Raw genomic sequence first — 11,775 nt, forward strand, 5'->3', positions numbered from 1 at the left:
ACATGTGTATTTCACGTTCTTTCCAATTTTCCTGAAAACTCTGCGTTTGATGGATAAGCAAACAAAGACTTGCACAGACAACTTCTGTGTACCCTTCCAGATAAGAAACTCTGAAGAAAAGATCATCTTATATGTGTCTTTTTCTTCCTATTTTCTAACACTGGACCAAGCACATAGATACCATGGACTGAAACTTTCTAGGTTATATGATTGACAGAATTTGATTATGAAAGAATCGATGACCCAATCAGAAGTTAATAATGTTAGTGCATTTTGTCACTGAAGTGTTAAAAAGTTAGTTTTGTGGATGCAAAATTTTTATTTTGGTTCTAAAATGACACGTGCAGGTAGAAAATCCGTGCAGTACTAAAAACATAAACAATTCATCTCCAATTCCATCCCTCAGAAGTAACCACTGTCAACATTATTACGGTCCATGCTGTCTCCTATCAATTGAAAAGGATAATATCTTGGACCTAAGAGTTCATTTTGACTTTCTGACAAAATACCAATACCAGAAAATACTTTAGTCGATTATTTCCAAAGAGGCAAAATATTACAAAATAATGTTGATCAAAAGCAACATGCTCTCCCCCACCCCGACCCTGCACCTGCCTTACAAAGGAGTAGCACACAATTAGCAGTGAGAAGAATCCAGTATTTAGAAAGCCTGTTTTTAGAAATGCTGCTGGAATACTGAATACTAAACTGAGCCCAGATAGAGGCTCTATTGTAGCTGCACTGAAATGGGAGAAGTCTCCAGGGAGTGCAACTTAAACACATTTTGGGGAAGTTGAAGTTACAGGCATACAGGCCTTCTCTTGCACTATTCAATCTTAAAAAAAAAAAAAGTGTAAGGGCACCTTGAATTCCTTTCTCTACTAAGCAAACTTCCTACGAAGGTAACTGAGGAAAATCTGGCTTTACAAAGCAGTGACTCTCTCCCAGATGGATGATTAGCAAGCACCTGTCAAAATCCAAGATCTAAACCAAAAGCCTGTCATAGGTGACACTGACAGGCCAATTTCACAGGACTTTAAAATAAACTGAAGCAATCCAGCAGACTCTGGGAGCACAGAAGTGGTATTTCCATTCAACAACAAGGGAGGATACTCGGTTATTCACTGACGTATGTCCATGTGGCAGGCACCCTGGGGGCTCCAGATTCCGTCGTCTCCCTTAACTCTATACCTCCCTGTCACCCTGTCCAGGTGTGTGAGGGTTGACTATGTGGAGGCCACACATTAGCAGGAAGCCAGGACTGAACCCAGGCCTTTCCACCTCTGAAGTGTTTACTCTCCCCTCAGACCACAGTGTTCCTGGTCACTTCACCCAATAGAACAGAGAGACTATGGCAAAACTAGGAAGCCCGTTGCATGCACAGGTTAATTAACAGCCTGTTGGAATAACTGCTGCTCCAAATGGGCACAGTTGCCTCACATAAGTCATTTAATTTTCTGAATCTGGAATTTTCAATACATATTTTGATTCTGTGTTTCTAAACTAAGATATAACTCTTCTTTTTCATTCAATATATTCTTCCTGAGAAATCTTAACTGATGTCAGAAATGATGGCTTCCAGCTTGATTCTGTTTTCTGAGCTACAGATCTGTGCATACAACTCAACTGCTCAATGGACTCCACTTGTGTGTCCAATACACACTTCAGGTTCAGTATCTCAAATCCGAATTCAGGATCTTCCTTCCTGAGCCAGATCATTCTCCTGGGTTTTCTATCTCTACCTTTTTGCTGAAGCCAGAAACTAAGAGTCTGGCTCCCTGAATAGTTACATTGAATAGATCTGCAAATCTTACTCCGACTACTTTCTCGGTAGCTTTCACCTCGGCCCCTGTTCTCTGTCTCCATGAACAAACTCCGCTGATTTCTCATCTATATTATTGACACCTTTGACTTTACAATACAACTCATCTCCCTTGTAGTGCTATAAATTCTTTACTGATGACCCTTGGCATCGTCTATAAAATCTAACTTCCTTAGTGGAGTGTGCGAAACCTTTCATGTCGTGGCTCCAGTCTTCCTTTCCGTTTTCTCATCTTACAAGCACTCTCTGTGTGCTCTGGGCTGTATACCTACACCGGCTTGTTCTTAAATGTCATGCTCTCTCATGCTCAGTGTTACTTCCTGGGGAAGTCACTGCTCCAACACCCTGCCATGCCACCTCTCCCCTATCTGGGAGAGCCATCCCATCTCTCAGACTCTGGCGATGTCACACCATGATGGAATTATTCTTTCACTTTTCTATCTCTTCCCACCATCTGTGCTCCTTGAGAGCAAATACTGGGTTTCATCTTTTAGCCCAAGTGCCTAGACAGTGTCCAGAATAGAGCAAGCATGAGGACATTCAGAGCAAAGTAGCCCTTTTTAGTCTGTAATGTGGAGGCTGCTCAAATATTATTTAACTTTGTTTATTACAACAACGACAAATCTGTCAGTCCACTCTCTAACTATTGGCCTACCTCTCAACATTTCCAAATTAGATTTTAGGTTGCCTGGGCAACTACAGCTTGCAGGTTTGTAAGACACAGAGAGAAAGAAAGCTTTCAAAGAATGCAGTCAAGAAAGCTCCATCCAGTTATTAGGCCCCGCTCTATTGCATCCTTGTGGGACAGCAGCAAGGTGTTATTGACTTCCCTTCCTTTGATAGAAAGGAATAGCCAGGTTCTCTGATGCAGCTAGAAAGGTTTTGTGCAACGATATTTTGCAAAAGAAAACCCAAGTTTCATCCTCAGCTTTCCTCAGCTTTACCATCACCTAATCAAGTGGCTTTCGGCAACAACCACCTCCCTTTAATTTTCTGCATATGTAAATTGCAGATAATAAGCTTGAATTCACAGTGTTGATGGAGAATAAGAGTCCTTGCTTTTGTACTGACATGAAGAGTTTCCCTAAGGCCTGCTGCCCCCTGCCTCCTACTTCACCAAGGAGGCCCAGCAGCCAGAGCTGTCAGTCCCAGGGGCCTGAGAAGGAGAGGCTCTGCTCCACAGTGACTTCATACCCAGCAAGGCTCTGCTGCGACACCACCAGCAAGTTCCATGAGCCATCCTTCAAAACATGAGGTAGGAAGTCAGCAAGAAAAGGTCATTTATCAGCGCAACCAAAGAAACATGACTTTTTGACATGAAGCCAGCATCCTCATTTTCTGTGAAGGCCAGCACACTATGATGGGAGCCAGATACAGTAGTTACTTAACTGCCAACAGCACACCTCCCCGCAGGCAACTGGGGCTGGGAGGATCCCATCAATAAGGATGAAGCCTGACAAGTACTCTGTGACCTGCCTGGAGTAGGGGCATTTGCAAACTCACTGCTGACAGATTTTTGTGTGTGTTCATGTGTGTGTCTGTGTGTCTGGTGTGATTTCTGTTGGAATCTACAGGGGAATTTTGGCAGCAAACCACTTACTGTCTCATGCCCTTCATTCCCTAGTCCCTGCTAAGTCACTCCCCCTTCTTCCTCTACAGACTTACAGGGCCTGGCCCACCATTGTTCATGGAGAAGGTACTCAAGGAGCAGTAACAGCAGCACAGACTTCCTCAGCGCTTCCTGTGGGCCAGCGCTACTTCCATGCACTTAGCAGATATCTATTCAGGCAACTCTCACACTGACCCAATGAGGTAGCTCTTCATTCAGTTTTACGGGTGGGAAACTGAGGCACAAAGAGGGCCCTCAGGAATGAATGAACTTACGAGTTCCACCTCTGGTATCTCTAGAACTGTAAGCTAAAGCTAACAAACCACATCAACAACACAGTGCTTTGAGTCAGCTTTAGGAAAATTAGCATTTTCCTAATTATAAGAAATATTAACTATAGAAAGTAAAAACAGAAAACTTCTCTCATCCAATCTAGAGATAAATCAGATTTTATTGCTGAAATTATTTTTGTATCATTTAAAAAACAGAAAACCTTTGTTTTCTTTTGATACACATATCTTTATTTTTTTAAATCCCCAAAGTGGAACCATACTGCATATTAATTTATAACATACCTCTTCCATGTATATTGTGCCTTGAAACTAAGGGTTTTGAAAATATGACTTAAAGTAATATGAAAGTCTAACATCTTGGGTGTTCTAATTGTTTTTAAGATTGAGATTAATCTTCACTGACTTTTAAAAGTTAACTTTTAAAAATAATAAAGGTAGTGCTCATGATTGACCACTATTTGAAATATTTGAAAATAGCAATTAAAGAAAATACATGAGAGCCTTCTATGTATCAAATCTAGTGTCAGGAGCTCAGGATTTAAATGGACAAATCATGGTTCCTGGTCTCAAGGGGTTTCCCAATGGGGGACAGACAGAGGTAGGCAGAATATCATAATAAAGTTCAATATATATTTTTATAGTGAAAACCACCTCCTTTGATCATGACCAAATCCCCCCTCCCAGCCTGCACTGTACCTGCAGATTCTGCTTGCCCTCTCACCTAAGACCCACCACATAACCTGTGACCTGGATCTCATTTTGTCTTGCTATCCAAGGACTTTACTCCTGCAGTTATTCTTTTTGCCATACCACATATATTTTACTTCCTATGGTATCATTCCCACTAATTTCCAAACATGCCTAAATATCTTTTATTTAAAAATGAAACCACCTTCCCTTGATCCCATGATGCCTCCACACAGCACAGTACATCTCTCTGCACCTGTCTCTGTGGGAATTCTTGATCCTTCTGTCTTCACTGTCAGCCCTCATCTTCTCCTCAACCCATTCTCATCTGGCTGACATCTTCTGCTTCACTGAAATGGTGCTTATCAGAGTCACTAACAGTCACATTCTCCCCTAGTCTAACAGTCAGTCACTTCTCTGTCCTCATCTTACTTTACTCTGACCACAGGAGTGTGCCATTCTCTCCTTCCTGAAACACTATTCTCCAGGTTTCTGTGATAGCTCAGACTTTTCCACCTACCTGTGGAATTCTCTTTACCAGACAATTCTCTCTTGAAAGCTGTTCTTCTTGGCCCCATTTCTAATGGTTGGTACCAAAATGATCAATCTTAGGCCTTCTTCTCAATTTTTCATTCCTTCCCCTATGCCATCTAGTTTTAGGGCATCAGGACTCCCAAAACTATACCTTCAAATTTGCCTCTCTCCTCTGATATCCAAACCTGTTGTGTCTCCTTGCTTATATGTCATCTCTTGACTGGATGTTGAATATATATTTCATACTTAATACACTCTAATACATTCAAGGCAGAATGCTTGAAACCAACTCTTCCCCAGCCACTCCCAAACACATTCTTCTTCAGAAGTGTCACCACCTTTACAGTTGCTCAAGGCAAAACCTACGGTTCATCCTTGATTCTGCTTTCCCTTCCCACCTCCATCTGATCCATTCGCAAATTCTGCCCATGTTTCCACCAAAGCATACTGTAAGTCCTGTGACTTCTCACCACATTCAGATTGCTACATCCTCAGCCCCAAACTAATGTGCCCCTAGACTGGCTGAGACAGTCTCTAATTGGTCTTACTGGTTTCACACTTGCCCCCATTTCATTTAGTAACCAGACTGATGTTTTAAACGTGTAAGCAATGTTCTATCATGCCCATGCTTAAAACTCTCCAATGTCTTCCCATTACAATTAGAAAAAAAAAAAAATTCTTTACCATGGTCTACAAGACCCTTCATCATCTGGACCCTGCCACTCTTCCCTAGTTACTCTGTCTCAGCCACAATGGCCATCTTTCACTTCCTGAGGAGTAAAACTCATTCCTACTATTCTCCTCCCAGAATGACTTCCTACCATATCCTTGTAGTTGCTTCCCCGCCAGCTTCTCCCATCTTCACAAATGTTACCTCCTGGCCAAATGCTGCACTTTTAAAATATGCCATACATGTTAAAGAAGTATGACATGTTGAATAGTCTAGACTGTATCTTAGAGCTAATTTTTAAAACTTGAAATGGGCCGTGAATAACTTCCCTATATACAATAAATTGCCTTAAAACAATTTTTATTAGGATGTATTATAATTTATTTCATTTTTCATCTGTCATTGGATATTTAAAATATTTATCTATTGTAGTGGCGAAAAACACCATGGGGTGTGGGTATATCGTGGGGTTGAAGGGATCTCTGGCAAGTGTCAGACCTGAGCTAGAATCTGTCGCTCTGCAGTTGTGTGACCTTAGACAAATTTTGTTTTACCTATCCTAAGCTTCACTTGCCTTCTCCATAAAACTGAGATATTAATAGTGTTACTATAACAGAGATATCATGCTATTAATGTATGTAAAAGATACAGGACAAGTGTTTGATATATGCTTATTGCTATTATCTTAATTATCTGTAACTATTTTCTTAGAATTTATGCTAAAAGTGGAATTTTGAGTTAAAGGATCAGCACATCAAAGTTCTGGATACATATTATGAAACTGCTTGTCTGAAAACTTGTATCATTTGATATCCTTACCAGCAATGTACAACAAGTCTTCATCTTACAGCACTGAAGATTATATTATTTATTTTAAACTTTTGCCAATCTGATGTGCAAGAGGCTGTTTGACTCGACGTTTCTGATTGATTATTAGATGTGAAATCCAACATTTTTCATCTGTAGGTTGATAATTTCAATGTTTTTCTCTTGTGAATTATCTGTTCATGGCCTTTGTTCGTTTCTTCTGTTAAGCTACTTCTTTACATATTTCTTAATCAATTGCAATAATCTTAGTTCTTTGATTGGTTATAGTTTGCTTAGTTTTGTCTTTTAATATTATCTGTGGCTTTTAAAAATAGTATTTGTCTCTGACTACAGAAGAAATAAGTATATGCTTTATAGAATTTGGGACATACAGAAAAGTATAAATAAAAACAAATAAAACCCCCAATTCCATAAACAATCAATGGTAAACTTCTAGAATTTATATTTCCATAAGACAGTCAACATATATTTCCGTTACTTATTCAATAAATATTTACTGGGTCCTTCTATGGGCCAGGCCCTGTGCTAGAGAAACTAGCAGTGAATATATTATACATAGGGTATACATTTTTTAATAGAATTGAGAGTCAACAATGTGTGTATATTCCTCAAATATTAGTTTCTAAAAATTAACTTTTTATTAAACAAATACTACAGCTCAATGATTTCTATAAACTAAATGCATGGGTATAACTAACAACCAGATTAAGAAATGAAACATGATGGATTTCATAAGTTAGAAATGTAAATTCTTGCCTTTATATCTGATTAGTAAAAAGTCATAGATGTATAATTGGTACAAATTATATTAACCTTTTATAGGTTCTCAATACTTATTTCCAAATGGCCATCTAAAGATTTTGATTTATTTAATACTTTTGATTTACCTATTTTCCTTGTGTTTCATTCTTTCATATTTTAACTCTTTATATTAGCATATAAGTTGAATAATCTATTACTTCACTATTGATTTGCTTCATTTTATTCAAAACATACAACATGGTTCTTTAATTTGGGTCTGTGTCTGAGCTATTTATTTCTTCTTCCATACTTAGTCCAATGTCAACATTAGGCCAGCATAAATCTTCACACTATTGTAGAATTATAAAACAATTAGTATTTGGTTGAGTCAACGATTTCCCATGTTTTATCAAAAATTGCTGGGTATTTTTGCCTATGGATCCTTTCAAATAGAACTTAGAACAATTTTTTCATATAACAAAAATGAGTAAGACATCTGCTTTATTCAAATCTTCCTTTATCTCTCTCAGAAAGACGTCAGTTTTATTCATATATTCCTCACAAATAATTCCTATATAGTTTCCCCTTAAATTTCCTTTTATGCTACTCTTTTGTCTTTGTTTTAGTAACTACCGCTATTTTAAATTAAAATTTCAAATCAACTTGATTTTTAATTCTGTATTTTTTCATTTTTCTGAAGCCTATTATAAATTCTAAGAATATCTGAGTTGATTCTCTTCAGTCATCTACATACCAAATTTTCTACAAATACAATTTGAATCTTTTTCATTAATTAAAGTTTGTGGCTTATTGTACTGTCCAAAATTCCTAGAATACTGCTGAATAATCGTGCTGATAGAGGGTAGTCTTATCTTGTTTTCACTTGTAATGACAATTTGCTTCCACTATTTTACTGCTAAGTACAATGTTTGCTATCAGTAGAATAGCAAAATAAGGTATTCACAGCATAAATTTATTTACAATGTGTTATCTTTTACTGTGTCAAACAGGTACGTTTTAAGACAATTCTCCAAAGAATATTAGAATTAAGGATGTCTTTAAATATACTTTCATATTTCTATTTTTAACTTCAGACAAAACAGACAATCTTATAAGAAATGATGAAGAAATAAGAAGAGCTATTTCTTGTTATTAATAATAAATTATAAATAATAATAAATTATTCATTAGTAACAATAATGTATAAAATACAGGCATTGCTTCTTTTTGGCCATCAGTTACAATGTAGCTAAACTCAATACACGTTTATTATGACTAATAATCATTTGTTTCTTATAAAACCTACTTTCTCCTCCCCACCCTAAAATGAGGGTTTTGATGTTACTCTTGTCAACTAAGGAAGTGGACAAGGCCAAGCAACCTACATGAAAACACGGGACAATAAAGTCAACTCTATTATCTTCTATGAAGAAGGAAACAAAAATTGGTATTCTAGTCTAAGAAAACACATCAATTCAGTCTAAAGGACATTCATTTAATGGCCAACATATATAAGGCAACATTCTGTGTGTTATAATGGGTATTACCAGGATTTTAAAAATGTAGTCCTATATGTTTGCTGAATTTATCAGGAGAAAATCAACAAGTATGCCAGTTTGTATACAGAGTTGAAAATGTCAAGTGGCATTATATATGTGTGTACGTGTATATAGGGACACTTAGAGTGCAATTATTCATATGCTGACACCTTTTCATATGGATATTCTTGGCTTGTGGAAGAGTTTGGAAGCAGCAAACACCTACAACGATTTCCTCGCAAGCACCTGTGAGACCCTTTGACAGTAGTGAACCAGAGCTCCAGCATCCACTCAAAAGCCGAACACTGGGCATCAAAGTTTTTTTTTTTTATTTACAGAGAATAAAGGACTTTCTAGGTGAGTTAATATTTTTCCAGTTTGAGAAATCGACTTCTGAATTGGTTTAAATATTTCACGCTTTTTGGAAGCACAAAGAGTATATCAGTACCAAGTGCTTTACTTGATATTGTAATTACTTAACATTGGCATAACTGATATTTTAAATAAAGAATTTTTTCCTACCTAAACTATACTTATAAATAAGACATATTAAAATAATTTATAGATGATAACCTAAGTTTTAAAGTAAGGAAATATTATTGCGACTTTAAAGATTGAATTAAACCAAGGGATAATCTAATTTCTTTGTTTCACAAGAGAAACCATTGTAGCTTTCTCCTTTCACATGATGCTATTACCTAAAGACCATCCACAAGCTCCTCTACTTGGCCCCTGACTCATCAAACTCAGACCCTCGTGGGACCACAACTTTTTGCCTCAGGCCATTCTGTTCGCATTTTTAATAGAAAGGGTGAAGACAAAGGTTACAAGCATAGGTGTTCAAATATCAGATCTGGGCTAGAAGTCTACGTATTAAAGACCCAGAAAGAACAGAAATATTCATGTTGTAAATCTTGACACAAAGAATGCTCTGGTCTGCTCCAACTAAACAATGAATTGAAAGTGAAGAGGGGAGTTTAGCACAGCTTTGATACTAACGGGGTGCAATAGCTCATGTGCCACCATCTCATAGACACAAGAGGAGGGTTCCCACTCTTCTCAACCCTTACTCTTCAGGGGTAACGGGTGATCTGAGACCAGAACTGATTTCTGCTGACTCTTAAAGGCCACTATGTCAACACCAGTCAGGATGGCAACCATAATGCCAGTGAAATCATACTCCTTAACCCCAGACAGAAAAAGAAAATTCAACGGAAACTTAAAGCATTGTTTTTATTTAGACTTGTACCCATCTTCATAAAATATTTTCTTCTAACTGTGGAAAAATTCAGCAGGAGAACTGACCAGCAGCAGGTTAAACTGAAATATTATCGTATGCTGAAGGCCTTTCCTCACTGTTTGAAGCTTGCCTTTCAATAAAATTCTTACAGAAAGGACTCTTTCTCCAACCAGTCAGAAAGAGTCATACTTTACTAAAGAAGTTGAAAAAACCTCCAGTTCCATACTGTCATTCATAAAAAATGACTTCCATATAGGCATCATCGTATTGCACATGGAGACTTTTTTGTAAAATGATATGCAGGACGTTAGTCAGACTTAGAAATAGGAAAGCCAGACGTACACTACGGAACTAAAGTCGAAATGCTTCTCTGGTGGGGAAAATATTATTTCCCAAGATAATTATGTCTCCCTGTCACTCATGTTCCTTCATATATCAAACATTTTTTTATGGTACAAAATACATTTTTCTCTCTTTTTTTTTTTCCTGGAGTGTCAACAGAATTGAAATAAATTGTGATTTTTTTAAAAATTAAAAAGTCACTAAGTGAGCTGACAAGCAAGACTTATGAAACTAAAACAGATTAACTTAGTTCTTAGAGTTCAATTAAGATGTTTCTAAAGTACTTCAAAAATTATACTTTAAATGTTCTAAATCGTATCCTAATAACCATTTTAAGCATGTACTTTGATAATATGACAAATGTTACTGAAAGCTCCTCACACAGGGGCTGTATTTCTTTAGTAAGAATGTCTTATTAAGCCAAGGAGTGAATTAACTAAATTATGCCAGGAGATAGCAAGCAAAAGTTAAGATTTAAGAAAATAAAACCAAAAGTCAACCATTAGAGTTCAGGCATCATACTTCAAGCTAACCAAGAGGCTGTTAAGGTCCTTGAAATTACTTGTTCCATAGACCTTAAAAAGCTAAGCACATGTAACTTAAATATATTAAAATATTCATGTCCCCTATCACTATACATTGCTAATTAGAGTATGAAATCAGGCATTACCACATCACTTCTGCCTGATGAGATAATTCTGGTGTTCTTAAGAGCATTATGCCAATACACCATTTTTTTTTGCCAGAAAATAATTTTACTTTTTATTTTGAAGAAAACATATTTGCAAAGACAGTCCCAGGTTTGTTGAATTTCAAAAATACAAAATAAAAGATGGGCCTAGGTGCGGTGGCTCACACCTGTAATCCCAGAGCTTTGGGTGACAGAGGCAAGCGGATCACCTGAGGTCAAGAGTTTGAGACCAGCCTGGCCAACATGAGGAAAACCCATTTCTACTAAAAGTACAAAAATTAGCCAGGCATGGTGGTGCATGTCTGTAATCCCAGCTACTTGGATGCTGAAGCAGGAGAATTGCTTCAACCTGGGAGGTGGAGATTGCAGTCAGCTGAGATGGTGCCACTGCACTCCAACCTGGGTGACAGAGCAAGACCCTGTCTCTAAAATAAAATAAAATAAAATATTGAAATAAGTAAAAAATATTTTTTAAAATATTGTACAAATTTAGGACAAGTAAACAATTTCCAAAGACAGACTAAATAAATCTTTCATTTACACTTTTGTTAATATCCCTACGTAAAATCAACTTTTGTAAGACTACAAGCTTAAACATTTTTCCACGATTGTTTCATATGTTTGGTTGAATTATACGTTCACTGTCTTTTCTACTTTACCTCTAGTAATGAACAGTCCTCATGACAAAAAATAGAATCTGATATTTCAGTAACTTCATAGCCTGCTCTTTATTTTCTTTTAAAATTTGGGTTTACAGAAAAAATGTAATTCCTACACCCT

The 11,775-nt window shown here is 37.1% G+C and overlaps 1 protein-coding gene across 8 annotated transcripts in view; it reads right to left on the reverse strand.

Moving 5' to 3' along the window:
* EYA1 (EYA transcriptional coactivator and phosphatase 1) overlaps positions 1 to 11,775 on the reverse strand; it is a 340,778-nt gene that overhangs the window by 30,867 nt on the left and 298,136 nt on the right. The window lies entirely within an intron of this gene.

Source organism: Saimiri boliviensis, chromosome 15, assembly GCF_048565385.1.
Source record: "Saimiri boliviensis isolate mSaiBol1 chromosome 15, mSaiBol1.pri, whole genome shotgun sequence".
Taxonomy (NCBI): Eukaryota; Metazoa; Chordata; class Mammalia; order Primates; family Cebidae; genus Saimiri; species Saimiri boliviensis.